The 23,518-nt window shown below is 38.6% G+C and overlaps 1 pseudogene; it reads right to left on the bottom strand.

The window, feature by feature from the left end:
• The window catches only part of LOC124775409, a 362,017-nt pseudogene that overhangs the window by 134,502 nt on the left and 203,997 nt on the right, over positions 1-23,518 (bottom strand).

The raw sequence follows: 23,518 nt of genomic DNA on the forward strand, positions 1-23,518 counted from the left end.
TTTTTCCAATTTTGTCACTGTCACTCCCAGAAAGTTTTGGCTTATTCACAAAATGTTTATCCCGTTTAACCAGCATTCAGCCACTCACACTTTCATTGTCATTCTGTATCCTTGGCTTGCGTCCTTCCAAGATTTACTTTTAGTGTCTACACAGCCGACAGATTGCCATCGGATTCAACACTAAGTTTCAACATGTCAAGACTGTAGAGCAGCATTATTGACAGCAGATCACCATTAATGTCAACAGCAATTGCTTGTGACTTATCCACAGCATCAAAGACCCTTAGGATCCATAGACTGGTTTGAGTTTAAGCCATATCTGACATGATGTAGTGCAGTTCTTTACTTGATTCAGCTCAGTGAGATCGATGGATAAAATCAAGCCTGCTTTTACTTTTCTCTCTTCTGCTAGCCATGCTTTGTATGCAGCTTCTGCAGCAGGAAGCACTTTGCCTTCATCACACACTGCAGGTTGTGGTATGTCTCTAGACACATACCAAGTGTCATTTGTGATGAGTAGTGCTTTGACTTGTAGTGTCCATGAGTCAAACTCTGTGTGCAGCAGTCATATGTGCCATACTCATCATTTTAACAAACTTGTTAATTTTCACACTTTTAAGATTATGAATTCAAGTTTTTGTGCAATCAAAAAAGTCAGTTTTGCTGAATGTGTAATCTGGGTCCATAACCTGTTGGGATGTGGTTTAAGAGGACAGGCACAGAACAACTTCATTCACACCTCACTGCATGCAGAATAACAGAGAACTACTAACAATTGACTTGAAGAAAATGTGCATAGTGATATCTATAGAAGCCGAAGATATTACATGGAAGTAAAATCTGAATCTCAACAATGTTCAAGAGATGAATCATAAACACAGATACTTGATAAAAAAAATAATAAAATGAAGAAATACCTGTACAGCCTTTTATTACCATTTTAATTTGTATTTTCAAATTTGCTCTAATTTCTGGTAAATACTCACATTTGTGACACTGTCCTTCAGTTGCCTCTGACGGACATTCACAGGTAAATCCTCCACCTTGAATAACTTTGCAAACTGATCCTGCTACACATGGACTAGATGTGCAGATATTAATTCTATCTTCACAAAGTTGACCTGTTGAAGGAGAATAATTTAAATTAACACACAGAGGAAAAAGTTATTTATTAGCAAACAGAAAAATAATATCTGACAATTAATGTTTCCACAAAATTTATAAATACATGAATGAATAGAGAAGATGAATATGTACAGCATTAGTATCAGTAATTTATAAAATAGAATTAAATGAAAGCATGGAACTATTGTACCTCTGGATATTGCTACACATGTCAGTATAATGAAACATATCCTTGAAGCACATTGCACTAAATGTTGACAAACATTTAACCATAGTTTTAATTGGGCACACACAATAGTAAAAAATTAAAGAAATCAGATTGTATAAAGAATCTAAAATTCCTACATGAATCTATGAATTCTAGGAAAATATGTAGGACCTATATGTGTTGTTCAGAGACACAAAATTGTAGTACTTCCTAACAAAGCACAAATGTAACAGGAAAACATACAGGAGATACCTGAAGACACTATAAACACAATATTAAACTGAACAGATAAGTGATCCAGTAATGTTAGTAAAACAGCCTGGAATATAGTACACGTGTAATATGAAAATAGAGAGTATTCACGTTACACTAATACAGCACTAGGAGAAAATGGAATGTTGGTGAATGAGCCAAAAACAGTCTGAGTAACAAAAAGCTACAGATCACAGTTCACTTGCAGCTGGAGACAATTTATAATGTATTGTCAAATAATATAAAGCATTTCTGTGGAAATCTTTTAAGGATGAGCTGAAACAGTTTATAATTAAAAGTATTTAATTACCACTCAAAGATTTCTGAACACTATTTCTGATAGTACTATTTTGTACAGTGCAGTATATCAGTGGTGGCAAATGTTTATATAATAGTATCTAATTTAGGCCTAATTGTTGTGTGTATTCACTAAACGTATGGCATTGTATCATAGTTGTAAATGAACAAAAATGATAATGTCTAAGACTGTAAAGTTACTATGGACAAATAAAGCTTCTTCTTCTTTTTCTTTTTATTACTATTATTAGAATGGTAGAGTATTGCAAACTGAGTCGTATATGTGTATGTCATTACTTACTGATCGGCACATGATGGATTGCATGTGAATAGGTTGGGCTCTAAAATTTTTGGTTAAGTTCTGGGAGATGTGCATGCAGTTATAAAGAAACAATGGAATCTGATTTTTAGTGAAGAGGGTGATGATTTACATGCCAATGGAGTCAGAAAGCAAAGCAAAGATAAGTGCTCAACCAAGCAATCCTGAAAAAAAGGTCCATTATTTTAACTGTTCCATCAGTATGTTCAGTTCCTACACAAGAGGTTAATGGAATTGCAAATAATACTTTCAAATGAGCTAACTGATGCTTTTGTACTGTGTCTGAAGAAGTACTAGTTAAGATAGGATACTTTACCGACAGTGAACATGAATTGGCAGCCTACAAATATACAAAGCACTTCCAGTGTAGTGGAAACTGCATATTTCTCAAAAAAGGAATAGTTTGGAAACATTTAGAAAAACTAAAGACGCTAAATGGTGGAAGGGTTTTGAAACATTAACCACAGAATTATCATCACCCGAAACAATTACTGTATTTTGCCTGTACAGATCTCCTGAAGGAGACATAAAAAATTTTCTTCAACACATGGACAACACATTATTGTAAAGTGTAAAAATATACCTAACATCCTCATCTGTGGTGATTTCAGTGCTGACTTTAGCAAAGCTCATAACGTAAGAACAGAGTTATTGAATTGCTTGTTCGCTTGTAACTCATAAATCACAAGACATTCCCCCACACAAGAAACTTGTAATAGAAAATTCACAATATATAAAATAACAATAACTCTAGTTAAGAACATTTTCAAGCAGAAATAGTAAGGACTAGACTAAGAGATCACTATGGCCAAACCATAACTTTCCGCACCGAAAGTAATAAGGCAAATCAACTGACAAGCACCTACAAGGGCACAACTTACAATGATCAGGAAAAGAGAATAGTATCTGATTATTTACCAGTTTTGGTAGTGCTATATGTTTTTGTTGTAAGCATCTGTGTATTTTTGTTGAGTGAGCTTAGGCTGTAGTGTAATCTTCTGCTGCAAAAGTAGCTAGTGTTGCTTCAGTTACTTGATTTCACAACATTTGCAAACAGTAAATATACAGCAGACCTCCGGCTTTGGAGCAGGGTGGAATTAGCAGTAGCTTGTCGATTGCACATAGTTTGTTTACATCATTTAGGTTAGTGCTAGTCTAACTTACTTCTGAGTAGAAGTGAACAGTGAGACCTCTGCACAGCAGATTTTAGTTTGTTTTTTCTCTCAGTTATGTTTTGCGTACACTCCAAACTCAGTAATGCCACACTTAGATAATTTTCTCTTTGGGGGGGGGGGGGGGGGGGGGGTCTGTTTGTACTTCCTCAGTTACTCTTCAGTGCTTTGTCTGTATTTCTGAGATACTATTAGCTTTTTCTACACTGTATGATATGGGTAGGGGCTGTGCTTCTCAGTGGACACAAGAAGAATTAGCTGCAGTCCATAAACAGCTGCAGACTGTTGACCATGGTTGACAGGCTTCTGGCTATTGCTTGAAGCTGTGCTGGTATCAGGGCACTGATAACAGGACCTTCAACACCCTTGGTGGCGTTGGAATCCCCTGGTGGTCAGGTTGTTACACAACATCTGATCAATTTATCTTCACTCAAGAGTGAAAGGTGGACAATGGTGTACTTGCTTGTTACTAGGTGATAAGTGAAAGAGGGAATGAGAAGCATGGTTGGTTCCTTACATCTTATCGACAGGTATGAGGCACTATCCAGTGTAGTCACTGAGAGCTCCAGCATGAGGCAGGTAGTGGAGCCCCTCAGGGAAATAGCATGCATGGTAGAAAAGAGTGCCAATGTGCACTCAGTATGTTTGCAGTATGGTCTTGTCCATAAGATGGAAGAGCCTTTGCTAGCAGCTGTACAATTGGCTGCAAATGGTGGCACATGACAGCACAAATGACACCTACTGCTTGGGGTCTGGGGACATCCTTGGTTCCCTTTGGCAGACAGCTGATTTGGTGAAGACAACTAGCATTACACTTGAGGTGCAGGCTAAGCTGACTATTTGTAACATCATACCCACAGTCAGTTACAGTCACTCTGGTCTGGACTCGAGTGGCAGACCTTCTGTGATGGTATCAGATGCTAATTTCTCAGTCTCCACTATCAGGTACAGAGTTAAAGGATTCCCCAAAATAGGTCAGGCATCCACTACATGCAGGAAGTGGCTACAAGTGTAACATACTATATGTGGCAAGCTCATGCTTTTTTTTTTTCAATTAAAGAACACCCCCCATGGGATCAGGATGAATTGCCTGCCAAAATCAAAGTTATTTTGGCCACAATGTTCTCAGAGAATGTCTGTCCTAGCAGATCAGCTATAGAAAAGGTTAATATGATATTAGCAAACTGTAGGAGCATCCAAGGAAAGACACCAGAATTAGTGTTGCTTATTGAAGGTTATAATGTCCAAATAGGGAACAGAAAGTTGGTCTAAACCGGAAGTGAATACCAATGGCATCCTAAGTTTGGATTGGAATCTTTATTGTAAAGACAGGTTAGTTGCTGCTGGTTTATTTGCTGCAGTTCATGATTCAGAAATATCTACTGAGGTTATCATGGATTCTGTAGGTGAATTAATCCAAGTTAAGTTAAAAAAAAAAAAAAAAAAAAAAAAAAGGGGGGGGGGGGGGAATTGTCTTCCTTTATTGGCCACCTGGGACAGGAGCTGTAGTGGTAGTGGTAAAGCACTTCAGAGAGAACTTGCAGAATCTTATTAAAAGTTTTCTGGATTATGCTGTTGTAATAGGAGGTGACTTCAACTTGACAGGTATAAACTGGGAGACTTATGCCATCAAAACTGGTGCAGGGGGCAGGGATTTGTGTGACATTTATATGAATGTGTTGTCCAAAAATTACTTTGAGCAGATAATTAGAGAACCAAGTCATGAGGGTAATGTCTTAGGTCTCCTAGTAACAAACAGACTCCCCTGAAATTATTGAATCACTTGATGAAGAGGGAGGTATGAACGTCATAAAGATGTGATAGAAACTATGACTATAGGTTTTACAAGGAATGTTAAAATAGGTAGGAAAATAATATTGCTTAGCCAGAATGACAGAATACAAAATGCAGAGTATTTGAGTAGACAGCAACAAATACTCAGTGCTGAGGATGAAGATGTAGAACAGAAATGGAAAACATTCAAAACCATCATTCAGTATGCCTTAGACAAGTATGTTCTGAATCAGGTTTTAAGGGATGGGCAAGATCCACCATGGTTTAATAGCAGTTTTAGAAAATTGCTGTATTAAAAAAAGAGAGCTTCATCACTGACTCAAGATAAGTCGAAACCTAGCTGACAAACAAAAGCTGAATGAAGTGAAAATGAGCATAAGGAGAGAAATGAGAGAAGGATTCAATTACTTTGAAAGTAAAATTTTGTTTACCAATTTGAGTAATAATCCTAAGAGGTTTTGGTCTTATTTAAAATCAGTAAGTGGTTCAAAATCCTCGATTCATTCACTCAATGACCATATTGGCACCAAACCAGAAGATAACAGAGAGATGGCCAAAATATTGAATTTGGTCTTCTGGACTTTTTCCACTGTGGAAAATAGTGGCCCCTCCTTTCAATTATTATATGAATGCCGAAATGGCAGATATTGAGATAACCAATCACAGAATAGAATAGCAGTTACAGTTGCTAAGCAGTGGAAATGCATCAAGACCAGTCACAGTACCTGTAAGATTCCACAATACCACAAAGATTATGCAAAAAAACTTGCCCTCCCCCCCTTCTAGCAGCAGTTTATTGTAGATCACTGAAGTAATGAAAAGTACTTACTCACTGAAAAATGCACAGGTCATTCCTGTTTCCAATAAAGTTTATAGGACATATGCACATATCATTGATGTCAGTCTGTTCCAGGTTTATGGGACATGTTTCGTGCTTGAGAATTACGATGTTTTTGGGGAATGAAAATCTCCTCTATACAAATCAACATGAATTCCACAAACAGAGATCTTGCAAAACTCAGCTCATTTTGTTCCTCTGCGAGATTTGACTTTACAGGTGATCAACAAGATTATCAACGTCCATGAGATTCAAAACACTATAGATAACAGCATTCAGATTGAGCCCATGTTCGTTGACTTGAGAAAGGCATTTGATACCGTCCTACACTACTGTTTAATGGGAAAAAACTAGTTCACTGAGAACCAGACCAAATTTGCAACAGGGTTCAAGACTTCCTTGTAGACAGAAGACAACATGCCACTCTTGTATCGATTTGAAGAATGATCTGCAGAGGATTAACGAATGGTGCAGGCTTTGGTGGTTGACCCTGAAGGTACATAAATGTAACATATTGTGCATGCATAGGAAAAGAAATCCACTACTGTACAAGTACAGTGGTGATGACAAATTGTTGGAAACAGTACCAAGTGTAGAAGTATGAAAAGCCATTTTTGTACATTTTCACATGAACTGAAGCATTGTTCAGTGATACCATGTCCCAGTGATGCAAATAGATGATAATCGGATGGCACCAGGACTGGAGAATAAGCTGCATGTCCTAGTACTTCCAAGCTGAATGGCTTGATCATTTCCCTGGCCCATTTTGCTGTGTGTGATGGGGTATGTGATGGGGCATTATCATGGAGCAACATGATTTGTTTTGCATTTTTTTCACCAGGTTGTAGCAGCTCATAATAGATGAAACCTTTCTGATTCCACTATACACAGAACCTTGTCTTCTTTCCAAAACGATTTTGTCTCACAGTGGATGACAGTGGTTTGCCTGGATTCACTCATGATTTACAACACTTAGAAATCTAAAAACATATCCATTTTTCATCACCTATCACTATTCAATGGAGAAATGACTTTCTTTTGTATCTGGTGAGCAGGATTTCATAAGTGGTCTTTTGATTTGCTTGCTGTCTTTCATTCAGTTCCTGTGGAATCCATTTTCCACTTTCTGCACCTTTTCCATAGCTTTCAACCAAAGAGAAATGGCTTTCTGCATCACATTCAATTGTTCTAAGATTTCCTGTTGAGTCTGAGTATCTTCTTCATCCAATAAGGCTTGCAATTCATTGTCTTTTGACTTTTTCCGTGGTTTCCCATGCTCGTCAAAATCACCATTTCTGAATATTTTGAAGCACTAAAAACACTGTGTTTTCCCAAGAGCATGTTTGCCAAAAGCTTTGACAAGCATTTGATGTTATTCTGCAGCAGTTTTCTTCAAATGATAACAGAAAACCAATACTGTCTGCAAAACATAGTTCGTAGGCACAAAACTCGACATGTATATGGGTTTGAAACAGATTTCGATGTATGGAACTTGGGTTACTGTGTGTTGACTTTCACCATCAGCTGTTATAGGAAGCAAATGGCACTACAGACATGGTCTCATGGGCCCTACACTGACAGTTTGCAGTGTCTACATGGAAATTCCAGTTTCATACTTCTACAACTGGTATCTCCATAAAATATTTAGGAGTAACTATCCCGAGTGACCTTAAGTGAAGTGACCACATAAAGCAAACAGCAGGAAAAGAACATGCCAGACTGAGATTCATAGGAAGAATCTTAAGGAAATTAACTCATCCACAAAGGATGTTGCTTACAAGGTACTTGTTCAACCAATTATTAAGTAATGTTCATCAATCTAGGATCTTTACCAGTTAAGACTGATAGAAGAGATAAGCTCTAATGAAGAGTGCTTTGTTTTGTCATGGGATTGTTTCATTGGTACAAGAGTGTTACAGAGATGCACAGTAAACTCCAGTAGGAGATATTACAACAGAGGCATTGTGCACTATGGAGAGATTTACACTGAAATTTCAACAGAGCTCTTTCCAAGAAGAAGTGGACAACATACTACTTCCTTACACATACATCTCATAAAATGATCAAAATGCAAAAATTCAAGAAATTAGAGCTAAGAAAGTGGCTTACTGGCAATCATTCTTCCTATGCACCATTTATGAGTGGAGCAGGTAAGGAGGGATCAGTTAGTGGCATCAAAAGTACCCTTCACCACACACCATTACGTGGCTTGGCTTGCAGAATATGATGTTGATGTAGAAATCAAAATATTTAGGAATTATTATTTAAAAAGTAATGGGAGCAAGTTTACTGTATTGGAAGTATATCTGAGAAAGTCAATATCTTTTTGATAAATTAAATATAATTTTGATGTAGCATTTCCACTTAAAACTAGCAGGTAAAAACCAGTCACATAAATAACTAGGTCACTTCAGGTATCACAAAATCATATACATTGGAATTGTTCCTGCATAGCACACAAAACCTGAAATTGATAATTATTTTAAAAAACTGTAAAACAATACCGAGGAAGGTAATAAAAACAGCATAATGGCGTAAAATGACAGATACATCAGAAATATGCCAAATAAAATGAAACCTGTTTGGAATATTGTAAAGAAAGAAACAGGATGTAACAAAATGAAAATTAACAGTACACAATTTAATCAAAATTTGCAAACTATCACCAAACCAAACGATGTATCTACTGTGTTTAACAGTTATTTTGTAAATGTAGTGGGAGCAAAACGTCACCTATAAACATTACACAGACCTGACATCAAAAATTTAAGAATTAGGTAACACAATATTTCTCAGTCCAACAAATATGTAGGAAGCACAGAAAGAAACCAAGCTACTAAAAGCTAAACACTTATCAGGAATAGATAATATACCAGATTTTGTTGTATAAAATGTACACACATAATCTCTGAACCATTGACTTATCTTTTGAACCTTCCCTTCTCAACTAGTAACTTTCCAACATGCTTAAAATTGTTAAATAAATCAGGAAGCCAAGAACTATCTAACGATATACCTGTTTCTCTACTGTCTGTATGTTCAAAAACTCTAGGACACCTTATGTCTTTTTTTTTAAAATAAAAGACTGTCTAATTTCTTAAATAAGTATGAAATACTAAATGAACCACAATGTAATTTTAGCAAAAATAAATAAATAAATAAATAAAAGCCTGTCAACCAAAACAGTGATCTTATCTTTTCTATACAAAATGCCTCAAACACTGGATGGACAGAAACATACCTAAAGCACATTCGTATATGTATCAAAACTCTTTGATACCATCAATCATGATGAATTACTTAGTAACATTCAGAATTGAGAATTGTGGTATTAGGGGAGCAGCATGTAACTGGATTAAGTCATACTTCCATGGAAGGAGAGGGGGGGGGGGGGGGGGAGGAGGGGGACAGTTCATAACTATAATGCATGAAGTAAGTGGCACAGTCAATATCCACCAGTCAGACTTATAGTGGTTAAAGAATGAGTTTCCCAAGGACCCAAGTCTAATCCTGTTTTCACTATGTGACAGACCATCACTGCACATTGATCTTAACATACTGTCCCCATTCCTTATGCACCTGTTTCACTACAGCCATTTGCTATTGCAGTGAGTTTCTTTCTCCATGTGCCTACTTCCACCCAAAACCCTCAATTTAGGCATGTGAGTGGATACCCATCTACTACAGTCACAGGTTACCAGGACCAAGACAATAGCTCCAGACCTGGCTAGGATTCAGCTGGGGTAATCTCATCTTCAGTTTGTATCTTTCCTTCATGGTGACAACATAGGAGCACGTGTCGTGACGAACATGTCATTTGGCTGTACACTTCATATTTGAGACCCTCATTGCAAAGAATTGAGACTCACTCCCAGTGTGCTGCTTCATGTCAGCAACACAGCTCAGTATGTAAAACAGTGCTCTGTGCCACAAGACATTCCCTCTGACCAGCTACTGCATTTACCCATGTGGGTACTGGCAGGGGTTTGAGCTCCTGCCTGCCACAGTCAGTGTGCTCACTTAATAAATGTGTTTCATTTCTTTGGCTTTGGATTTGCCCAGGAAATTTCTCCCATGAGAGACATTATCATCCCCAGTCTTCATGTTGGAGCTGGTGAATATTTAGTGACCAGTTAGAGACTTTGTTCTGTGTCCCACACTCATGTGGAACACTTGTACAGTTTATTTTCTGGGTGAGTCAGCACTATAGAATGTTATTCTAACAGCAACTCATGGCTTCATTCTTATATTTAGTGTTGTCGTATCAGCAAGTGACTTTCTCTAAGAACTATTAATTGTTGAGATCATTTCAATGCTCCCAGTAGTAATTTAGTTATTTGAATAACTCTGTTGTCAACATTATACTTTGTGCTAGTACTGAATATACTTGTTCTCACATGCTCAATTTCAGCTGATTTTTTGTGATTAATTAACTTATGCAGGGACACACGCCTACAACTATTTGTAAATGATGTACGTATAAACAGCAGTAACAGAAAACTAAACTAATCTGTGGAGGACGCCTGGATCTTAATTACTGGAAATACCAAAGAAACCTTTGAAAATAACATTAAGGCCTCACAAAGAATATGGTACAGTACTTTGATGCTAACAGTTTGTTTATAAATTTGGAAAACAGCCATTGCAGTGGACATATTCCCCATCCACATGAGGACACCAGCTAGTCCTCATACTGAAATAAATGGGTATACGCTGGAAAAACAGAATGTACAATATATCTTGGTATATAGAAACAACAGAAGATGAAATGAGCTATGCATGTAGACTTCATAACCAGAAAACTGAGGAAAATGTATTTCAAATTGTACAAACACTAAGAAAGTTTACATTGGACAATAATCTTTGGACTATATGTTTTGATTATGCTCACTTAATATTGCTGTAGCACTTAAGAGAAATTGTGGACCAAGTTTGAAATCATTTGGATTACAGAGAAAGATTATTAGACTAACAGAAGGGGTAGATCAAAGATCATCATGCAGGCAATTATTTAGGAAAAATAAAATACTGCCACTTCCATGTATTTACATAAAAGTACTAGAAAACATAATTATTGTAAAAAAGAAATTAAACAGTAACCATTCACATGTCACTCATATTGAATGTGTGCACAGCTACAACACAAGACAAATGCAAGATGTAAGGGCATGCTCCAACCCAACATCAAATTGTATAATGCATTTCCTAAATTCATGAAAATAGTAATAGATGGAAACAGTTTCAAATCACTGAAGGATTATTTGGTCAAGCACTGATTCTATACAGGCTTGTTCTTATATGGGGGTTACATAAAAATGTTACGAGGATTGAGTGCACATGTCTTCCCCCCCCCCCCCCCTCCCCCCCCATTTTTACTTTTGACATGTTTTGATAATGTGACAAATTTAATTTCATTACAAGTAATTAATATTATCCCATGCTGCAATGGACTTAAATATTTAAATAAGGCTTACATACTGAAAAAAGTGTGGGTATTTTATACTGGAATAAACAATTAAAATCTACTGATATATGTTTTGCAAATATGCTTAAACTTATTTAAATGGGAGAAATTTAAGTATTGCTAAGCAACAGAACATAAAAAGTGCATGATTGCAGCCTAAATTGTGAATGCAGTGTAAATCAACACCAATTTAGTTCAATTTTCTTTCTAATATGTTTTCTTTGCAACCAGGGTATTGTCTCTGGTGATCTTGCACACTTCACAAAATTAATTATTTTTGTTCTTCATTGGCTGTTATTAGTTTATTGAAAACTTCCATTAACTTCATTTCTCTTTCCGCCACATCATTTGTCATCTTAAAATCTTTCATAGCCCCTAGGGCACTAAGGTAGGAAGTGTAGGAATTCCAATAAAAAGAAACCTCATTTAAGAAACCTAAATCTATGCTTAACTGACCAAACTCTTGGCTAAAATGAACTCATCAGCCCTTTTCAAGAAGAAAATTGCATTCTGGAAACATTACCCAGGTTACAGTAAGCCATGTCTCCACAACATCCTTTCTTCCATGGTGCTCAACACCCAAGTTTCACACGAGAAATTCTGTGATGTTAGAAAGGTAGGAGATGCATTGGCACTGGCACTGGTGAGTCATGAGCATGCTTGGGTAGCTCAGTCAGTAGTCTGGTTTAAGCAGCTGAGTGGAACGGACATCCTGTACTTCCACCTGTGGAGTGCACATGCTAGTTTCGTTTACCTTCTATAGCGTTATTTGTGTGCTGTCTTGTGCTCTAGATCAATGGTGAACAGATTCCATAAATCAATACTCCATTTCACATTCTGCAATGGCTATGTGAGTCCAAAGATCTTGAAGTAGAGTGCTTTCTTTGTGATGCAGCCAAAATCCCAACAAACGACATTGAGGGCATCCACTTATCTCTACTGAACAGCTCTGTGTATGTTCAAGCTGTCAATGACATGAATTGTGATAACATCCTTTGGAACATGCAGTAGGGACTCTGTTTCTGCCACACTGATGGTAAAGTTGGGCTGGTGATGGACAAACATGCAGGGTTAGGCATGTGGACAATTTGGATCTTTGAACTGCTGTTTGAACTCTCTGCAGCCAACATCATGTACACCTTCCATCCATATGGCACCATTCATGGCTATGTAGCTGAGCACTGGGCACAATTGTGAACATACCTGGTACTCAATCCATTCACCAGATAACCTTAGACCTCTGACGTAATGTGCTAGCCTACCTTCAGATATGTGGCTGCCTTGTGGTCATCATTTACCATGGCCAACCTTGGACTTTCTCAGAATGCAGCAAGGAAGGGCATCACAAAACTTCCAGCCTCTAACGTGATACCTGCACCACAACCGATGTTCCTTCCAGTCTCCTACATGACGACTCTTGTTGCCCCCACAAATCTGCACCACCACTTTGATCCTATATTAGCGTCCTTAGCAGATGCCACCTATATAACTGTCGTACAACATCCACGGCAACAAAATGGCTCTGTTGACGCCACTGACACCACCACTAGTGAAAGCTTATCATCCCTCAGATAACAACATAGAGTTTACGTAAATGACAGTACTGGTGACAAGCTTTGTACCAGAACCATGGGATTTGCTCCTGTCTTCTGACATGGAAAGTCAGTCGCAGAAGCAATGGTCACCCAAGTGCCAAAAACACAGATGTTGCACAGTCTCAGATCAGCGTCCCTCTCCTGCTGATGACACCTTGGTTGCAGTTCCCATGGATGATGACCATGTGTCAAAGAGATCAATGTAACACTGTCTCTGATGAACAAATGGCCAGCAAGTGCAGGGGTTGTAGAACCAGAGGATGTGTCTGACCCTTTGGACAATTCTTCGTTCAGTTGAACACCCTAAACCACTAGAGCAAATGGATGATTTGCTAAGACTTCAATCTTCTATGTAGAAATGGACCATGACCCCCATTTGGAGTGGTGCCTTCACAGCCACAACCTAACCATACCCTGGCTACAACTTCATGGGCTGGATGGAATGGTCTATGACCGCCTTGTTTGCTCTCGATTCCCAGCAACGTGATACCGAACCTACCCTCACTGCACCACCAATCATACAGCATTGCAGATATCAATACCAACTACATCAGTTTGCCTGTGAAGATATTGCGAGACATGATTTGGTCATTTGACATTGACACTGCACTCCTACAAAAAGCACAATTAGCTGTTCTACCTCACATTGCCAGATATGTACATTATACCTCTGCCAATACCCCCTTGCTAGGGGTGTGGTTGCATATGTTTGTGAAGGCATTCTCATTATGGATCTCACCATTCTCCCAACAGGATGAGGCATGGCCTTCACCACTACAGACATGCAAATCATCAACATCTATGCTCTGCACAGTTCCACTCACCAGCAGGTGAGAGCCATATTCTACTTTGGAAACATCTCTCCCCCCTCCCCCTATTTTTATTACAGCATTATGCTACTTCTATATTTGGAGGGATCTTCAACTGCTTCTTACAACAGAAAGATCAGGTGTCTCACTTTAAAACCTGTCAAGAGCTCTGCTTGATTGTCCGAGACCTCTGGCTCATTGACACATGGCAAGAGAAGTGTCTCCCAGGAGCTAGTGTCTGATGTCCAAGATGCTGATCTATGACTGCTGGCTTTCTCTCACCACAGTGCATGCATCTACATGACTCTCCTCAAATCGCAAACAGTATATGATCGTCACACACCATGAAAAATGAACATCACCCAACTCCAGGAGACGGGATGTCAATGTCACATAACAGAGACTTGGAAAACTTGTGAGTAATGACTTCTCACCTAAAGAATGACTTTAGAGTGGTGGTTAGGGTGTGCCAAGGCCTCCTTAAGGCAAACCCTGATGTGATGAGGGAAGCACATTGTGCTGACACACAACTAACTACTATTATGCCATCCTCCAAGACTTCACTGGACCACTAGATACCTACCACGCATCATATCACAACCAATGATCCACGATGACAGTTCATAACCAAACCTTCATGCCACTGGCACAAACCATCACCCAACAATCTGAAATAGTCACCACTTTTGTCGATCACTACTGGAACATCTACAGTGCCAGACTGCCAATGTGACAGTAACTGGGCAGGTCTTGTCTTACATCCCTTCCACTGTCCATGACAGAGAGGATAACGAATTGATGGAACAGATAACCATGGATGAGGTGGTGGCTGCTACTGACAAGGATACCAATAACAAATACCCTATTATAGACATGTTGCCTATAAAGTTTTATTGTGCCTTCCAGATATTAAAGGTCCCAAGATGGAACAGCATGTTTCAAGAACTTTTCATACTAGGCTATGTTGTCCCTCCTGACTCTGTCCAGGCAGCATCATTCCTATCCACCTGCTAATCCTCTGTAATGAGGACTACAAAATCTTTGCCCGCATTTTGGTGGCAACCCTTCATCCCTGGGTCCTTTCACTAAAACAGATGACCCCAGGTGGTCAGGAGACTATGCAGCCACCAGCTGGTGAATTTCAGAGTATGGTAGCACTGGGTGTGACATACTGGCTCTGTGCAGCTATGGTCACAATCAACTTCGACAACACAAATGACAAAGTACATTGTGGGTTCCTATTCTCTCTGATGACTCCGATGGGTTTCCCAACCCCATTTCCTTAAAATCATATGTGGCATATATGACAGTGCTAACTCCCACATACAAGTCAACCATTGCTTAATGAGTCCAGTTCCAGTATGGTGATATACCCCACGAGGCTATTCACTGTTGACCCTGCTATATAACTTTGAACTGGAACTCCTCTTGGGAACCCCAAATCAATATTCATGTGAGTCAGGCTACAACAACACCAAACATGACAGACCATTGAAGCAATCATGACATCTGGTGCAGCAGCAACTAGTTCAATGAACATAAATAAATTGGCAGCCCTGCCAATAGGATGCAGCCTCTCCAGTGACAAACTAGTCCTCTTCCCATGGGTGCAGACCATAAAGTACCCAGGCATTGTCTTCACCCCCCAATACATCCCATATGATGGCCACTAATGTTTGGTGTGCATTGCAGCTGAGACCTACAACAATCTTCTTCCATCTCAACCCTCTTCAGTGGGTTGTCTACCTCAATTGCCATGTTACACACATCCTATCCTTATTGCACACAATTAGACATGATCTGAAAGTGACCTTTGAATATTATCTGATGGCAGGAATGATCCTTAAGGTCCGATATGCAATGTTTACCTCCCCTCCCCCCCCCCCCCCCTCCGCCCACATGGAGGACTTGGTCTACTCAGTATACTCAGTATTCAGCAGAGGTCTGATGCTCTGTATATGTTAATGACACGGAAACCATGGACTGGTCTGAGAGCATCCATCACACATAGAATGGTGGATGTCCTCATGCTGGTGTCCACCCTGCCACCAGTGCCAATTGGTCACATTCATACCTCGTCACATATTGTGACCTTCCTTGCAGTTTATAGTCATGTGCATCTTGCATTCCTGACCACGCATCCACCTATGGCCAAAGATATCTTTCTCACCCTCTTATGTCAGGTGTCATGTAACATCATTGAACGGAAGTACCCTGTGATCTGTTGGTCAAATGTATGGACAATATTCATCCATTTTACCTCCCCATATATGTTTGAGCAATATGACAGAAGATCCATACATCTGGATTAGCTGACAACCCACAGTGTGCTGCCTGCCAACAACTTGATGAGCAAACCCACCGCCTCACATGCCCATCAACTCTTAACATTTGGGAGCTCAGCCCATAGATGGTTGCCTGATTTCTCCACATCCCCCCAATAATGATTGAACCTAACTTCCTGGCTCCCAAAACCAACACCATACTCTGGGAAAATTTTGGATGCTCAGCTATCTCTACAGCGATGGTGACAAATCAGGGCTCAGCTTTTTGTGCAACTTACAGAATGTCCACCTGGGAGCAACAACCCAGTTGCCAGAAACTGTGGAGTATTTATGCGTGCCCTGTCCAGTTAGGGTGTAATGGACCTTATTCCTACTCCCTCCCACTCTTACCCTGCATCAGGTCCTGAGGCACCATGACTAGATATCAATTATGACTCCTGCCCTTGGGCTTCACCGGCTGCTGAATGTATAGCCCTGATTGTTCTCCTCTCCCCCTCCTTCTCTTATAATGTACATTATACTGTAAAAATGTCCCTCTACTGTTCTTCATTGGTTATGGCAAATTAAAAATAAAGTAATGAGTTCAAGTCTCAGCCTGGCACACAGTTTTAATCAGCAAATAAGTTTCATATCAGTACACATTCTGCTTTAGAGTGAACATGTCATTCTGGAGTATGATATCTGTCGAGCACACATATATAAGCAGTAATAAACCAACACACTCCTTCTTGGTCACTGTGGCATGGGTTCCTTGTCTTAAATTTCAACAAAATTTGAAAAGTAAGTGGCCTCCCATTAAGATTCAGTTATTCCACTATGGTTTTGTACATTACATCATGAAGGAAAATTTTCAGGGATGTGGAATAGGTCAAGTAGCACAACAGAAGAGAGGAACAACTATTTTAAACATGTAAAAATAGTTTCTACACATTAAGTAACACAAAGAACACTTGTGGGATTCATTACACCAAAAAAATGTATTAATAACTTTTATTTTTTTATTTTACTTTATTTTATTTGCAGAGAACAGCTGCTTATCGAGTCTGTTATTTACATAGTATTTATATATGACTGCTAGTTCATATTTATGTAAATTTACTGTTTACTGTTAATATTTGAATACACTGTTCCTCAGGTTCAACTATATTTATCATGTAGATAAGAACAAATACAATCTACCTTTTGAAATCAAATTTTTATCATTGTTTTTGCCAAATATGTTTTTCCTATCTGTATTAGCCATCTTCAGTGGTTTTTGTGTCTCTCATTTTGTGTGTCCACTGGCATTTTCATCAAATTAAGTGCATTGTACAGCAAGCAAGGTTATGTGGAATGAAATTTGAAAAAAGATCTTTGCATCCCCTTATCATTACAACAGGTGAATGGTTTTCATCCGGGGGTCTGAATGACAACTTTCCTCCCTCTCCCTATGCTGAGAAAGGATCTGTCTGCTTAGCTGAGTGGTAACCTGTTTGCCTACCCTGCAGCTGGCCTGGGTTCGATTCCCGGCTGGGTTGGAGATTTTCTTCACTTGTGGTCTGGATGTTGTGCTGTTCTCATCATTATTTCATCATCACCAAAACACAAGTCACCCAATGTGGCTTCACCTGAAATAAGACTTGCATCCTGGCAGCCGAACTTCCCCAGACAGGGTCTCCTTGCCACCAATGCCACATGATTATTTCATTTTTCCTGAGAAAGGAACTAACCAAAAGTATTAAAAGTTAGGATATTGCTGTGTAATACTATATCTCCATTGGCAGTACTCAATATTTCATCTCCTACAGGTAAATACTGGACGGTAATTCTATCACACAATTTTATAGTTTTCTTGAATGAATTTTCCTTTAATGCATAACATTTAGTTTATGTTCATCATGTGCTTACATGAGAGCCAATGAGCATACAGAAAGAATAGTATATACAAAAACCACTGAAGGTGCCTAATACGATTAGGAGAAACATGTTTAGTAAGACCAACAATAAAAATTCAGTTGAAAAAGAAAGATAATATTTATTCTTATCTACATAATAAACATTAATTACTGAACTGATATTTATAATGAACAAATATTAAAATGTTTCAAGAATATACATATTTCTTAGAACCCTAACAAAAATTTCTCTGTAACTGAGATGGCTAAAGAGATGTGCTTGTTTTTGACACAAATATACTAATTTAGCAACCAACCAAATGACACTAGCCTCAGCCCAGATGATAATTAAAGTGGCCTACAGCCATCTGACAACTGGGTAGTATGTTTCACTTGCAGCCATTCATTCTCATTCTGACATATAATACTGTTTCTCAACATTAAGGACTTAGCTTGCAATGGTGCAATATACTGCAGTATTGAAGGTACTGTGCATGTGTCCTTGGCTGCTGAATCTGTTAAACTGAGAAACAGGTCCTGCCCATTAAGAATATCCTTATTGACTTACATCCTCTAGGGTAGGAAGTGATATTCTGTTGGGTACCTGATGCTCAGGTATTCCTAACAGACATGGTGTGTTTCACTTTTTGGTTCATGTAATGGATCAGAGTGCTATTTGGGAGTCAGAGTACATGAGGAGTGTTGTAGCTTAAATAATTATCAGTTGCTTCAATTCCATCAAGGTCTTGTATAAATTATATCCAAATGGAGCATACATTCAGTTAACAGATTTTGAGGACCCACATTGAAAATCAGCCAAGGTTGCCCCCTGCATCTTTTCATCAGTGTAGACTGGTATATGGAAGTCCACATAGTCAACAAGAGTAGCAGTCAGCTCAAACCCTTGCTAAGAGCTGAAAGTCATATGGATATGAGCTTGTATGCACTGTGAGGAGTTGTTGCTGGGTCGTTAATGGCAGCTCACCAAGCTCAATGCAGAGAGATGGGACCCCTCCTGTTAGCCTCAAAAACTATAACAACAACAATTTTAAAATATGTTGGTCCATCTGATACAAAGACAATATACATGACAGTCATCATCTAGTGTTAATTATATGTAAGACTCACTTAACTGAAAGTCTAGGTTGGGGTACCAACAATTTTAGGAAAAGGATAAATTGCTACTCACCATAAAGATGGCACGTTGAGTTGCAGACAGGAACAACAAAAAGACTGCATTAAGCTTTGGCCAAAGCCTTCTTCACAAAAGAAAAAACACACTCTTTCACACAAGCAAGCACACCTCACGCACACATGATTGCAGTCTCTGGGCACTCCAACCGGCATTTTCATTCCAGCTGGAGCTGCTGGAGACAATGGTCATGTGTACATGAGATGTGCTCGCTTGTGTGAATGCAGTTGTTTTTTCTTTTCTGAAGAATGCTTTGGGCAAAAGCTAAATGTTTGCAGTCCTTTCATTGTGCCTGTCTGCAGTTCAACATGTCACCTCTACAGTGATGAATAATCTATCTTTCCCCTGTACTGTTGATATTCCAATGTAGAGTTTCCATTGTTTATATCTAATGAAGATTATATTGAAGTGGATGAAAAAATAAAATTCTGTGCAAAAAACAAAAATTCTCATATTTTTCTGAACAAACCTTGTATATTTGTGTGTTTGTGACAATTTTGGTATTATTTCTTGTATGAAAATATGTTTGAGATTTTTGACTTATTCCAAATCCATGAGAACTATTTACTTAGGATTTTTGGAAGGAACATTACCAAATTTCTTTTTTTGTTTTTGTTGTATTTTTCTTTATATGAGATGTTATACAGGACCTCCTCATGTTAGATCTATGGAATGAAAATTACACCTAATCCTAGTTGAAACAAGTCATGGGAGTCAATCAAACTAGAACAGTCTATATCACACAAATCACGTTTCTTGGTGACTGGTTACAGTCAAAACGCAGACCTCCCCAGATTGTACTCCAAAGGTGATGTGGAGAGATTTTCGCATGAAGAAGAAACTGCAGAAGTCTCTAGATGCTGTCAACTGCTCAGTTGACAGCATCTAGAGACTTCTTTAGTCCCTGTTCCATGGATCCATCTCCACACATCAACTTTGGAGAACAGTTTACAATTGTGGACTCTCTCCTCTCTTTCTCTCTCTCTCTCTCTCTCTCTCTCTCTCTCTCTCTCTCTCTCTCTCTCTCTCACACACACACACACACACACACACATACACACACACACACACACACACACACACACACACACACACACACACATACACACCACACAAACACACACACATGAACTGACTTACGCAGCCAGTTTTATGTGGACTCCAAACTACAAAAGCATTGACAGAGGTGAAAGAGAAGTGATAAGTGCAGGAGATATCTTAGAACCAACTGAGGACTGACTCATATAGCTACGGATTTGCAGGTACTTAGCCATCAAGTCACACTCCACAAGAAATAACAGAAGTAAACTGAAATTAGTTCCTTACAGTCACTAGCAGAGTTTATAAGTTGCAAATGTATCCATACACACCTGTGTAAAGAGGCTGACAATGGCAAGAAAAATGATTGTCATGAACACTGAGACGTTCACATGTCCCTTCATGGAAGCAAGGCATACTAGCACAAGGATCATGCCTACATTCAGTTAGCCCAAAAGTGTGAATCACATGTGGATCACGACCTTCATGAAGTCTGATACGATGCCTTCCCACTTGGAGGAGTCGTATACATCCTACTAATCCAGATGATGTACCAGCATTCTCAAACACTCTGAAACACACATATCAAGTAGAAAAGAGAAAATGACAAACAAGTATTGAAGAAATGTCTGCACAAGCAATATGGCAACAGTAAAAATGGAAGAGAAAGAAAGAAAGAATGAAAAAAGATTCTTCTCTTCACCATTGCTGTAAAAATAAGTATCAAATAGTAATAAAATATCAAAAGATTTTCTTTTAATGACATTCCTAAGTGCACAAAATTTAATACTTCATGTTTAACACCAAATCTCACATAGAGGAATGTTCCTGATCAAAATATTTGAACCAATAAAGTAAAATAAAGACTGTAATGTAAAATGTAGACAGAAAAATTAAGTATTTCTGCAAATGGATCATAATTTGGCCAATCACAATAAAAAAGTGTATACAAAACATGTCAAGCTTCTGAAAACGAAAATTATATACTGGAATACAGGGATGGAAATAGAACTCCTGTTCTTTCACACTGTGCTTATACTATTCTTTCCACTCATTGATCTGTTTGCATCTAGTATTTTCTCTCACTTCTCACTATCTTTTGAGAAATCAGCAATCCCTATTCAGAGAATGAGATTACTTACTGTGGTTAACCAGTGCTTCTTTTCTGGGAGAAAAAATGTGCTGGTAGTCACAAAGATGTTATTCCAGTAGCTTCCACACTTTTAACATATCCTGTGATGTATGCTCATCATTTCTAGATTGCTGCTTGCTTTTGCTATCAGCTGCAGAATGATGACCTTGGAGCAGCCATGAATCCACATATTTGTGGTTTGAACTGTGTGTGAGGAGGTCCTACAATTATGATGAATAGCACTGCAGAAGCTGGCCATACAAGCATAGATGATCTAGATGAAGTAACTACAAAATTAATTTAAGAAAAACCCCTTTCACATTCACTAGAAGATATTGCAATTGTGCCCGAAGTGTGTTTCAAAGGAAGTAGCATATTTGGGAATTTATTTTCTTGATGATCTTTATGGAAATCACAAATTGCTCCTACTTCATTTAAGTCAAATTTGCAGGCTAACTCCCTAATTTTGGCATCATTGAATGTCAGGTATTTCACAGAATTTCTGGCCAATACTTGGAATCTAAAATCTTGGTACCTTCAGGCATACCAACATCATCTCCTTGATGCAGATTCTTTTGAACAGCTTAGCTTCTTTCAGACTTTTATAAAATGCTGATGAACTACTTACAGGACTGTGTCTTTCATTTTTGTGAAGGTCAGTCTATGTCTGCATCTACATCTATACTCTGCAAACCACCATGAGGTGAATGGCAGAGGGGATGTCCTATTTTACCAGTTATTAGGGTTTCTTCCTGTACCATTCACATATGGAGTGCGGGAAGAATGATTGTTTGAATGCCTCTGTGCATGCAGTAATCATTCTAATCTTATCCTCACGATCATCATGTGAGCGATACATAGAGGTCTGTAGTTTATTCTTAGAGTAATAATTTAAAGCTGATTCTTAAAACTTTGTTAATAGACTTTCTCGGGATAGTTTACCTCTATCTTCAAGAGTCTTCCAGTTCATTTCCTTCAGTATCTCTGTGACGCTCTCCCACAGATTAAACAAACCTGTGACCATTTGTGCTGCCTTTCTCCATATACGTTCAATATCCGCTGTTAGTACTATCTGGTACAGGTCGCACATACTTGAGCAATATTCTAAAACCAGTTGCATGAGTTATTTATAAGCAATATTCTTTATAGATTGAATGCACTTCCCTGTATACCACCTGCTTTACCCACAACTGAACCTATGTGATCATTCCATTTCATATCCCTACAAAGTATTACATCTAGGTTTTTCTAAGAGTTGGTCAATCACAACTGTGATACACTGATATTACAGTCACTGGATACTATGTTTTTTTGTTTTGTGCAGTGCAAAATTTTACATTTCTTAACATTTGAAGCAAGTTGCCAATCTCTACACCACTTTGATATATTATTAAGATCTGGATGAATATTTATGCAGCTTCTTTCAGATAGTACTTCATTATAGATAAATACATCACCTGCAAAAACTCTGAGATTACTATTAATATTGTCCACAAGGTCATTAATATGCAACATGAACAGCAAAGGTCCCATCTCAACACACTTCCCTGGGCACACCCGACATTACATCTACACCTTACGATGGCTCTCCATCCAAGATAACATGCTGCATCCTTCCTCCCAAAAAGACCTCAATACAGTCACAAACTTCACTTGATACCCCATAAAATCATACTTCTGACAATAAGCATAGGTCTGGTACTGAGTCAAATGCTTTTTGGAAATGAAGAACTACAACATCTACCCGACTGCCTTGATCCAAAGCTTTCAGTATGTCATGTGAGAAAAGTGTGAGTTGGGTTTCATATCACTGATGTTTTCAAAATCCACATTAGTTGGCACTGAGGAGATCATTCTGTTCACGATACCTCATTATGCTGAACTCAGAATATGTTCTAAGATTCTACACAAATCGATGTCAAGAATATTGGATGGCAGTTTTGTGGATCACTTCCACTATCCTTCTTGTAGACTGGCGCGACCTGTGCCTTTTTCTAAGAACTGGGCATGCTTTTTTGTTCAAGGGACCTACAATAGATTATAGATAGAAGAGTGGCTAACTCAGCAGCAAATTCAGTACAGAATAACAGGGATTCCATTGGGCCCTGGAGCTTAGTTCAATTT

This window comes from Schistocerca piceifrons, chromosome 2 (genome assembly GCF_021461385.2).
Source record: "Schistocerca piceifrons isolate TAMUIC-IGC-003096 chromosome 2, iqSchPice1.1, whole genome shotgun sequence".
NCBI lineage: Eukaryota > Metazoa > Arthropoda > Insecta > Orthoptera > Acrididae > Schistocerca > Schistocerca piceifrons.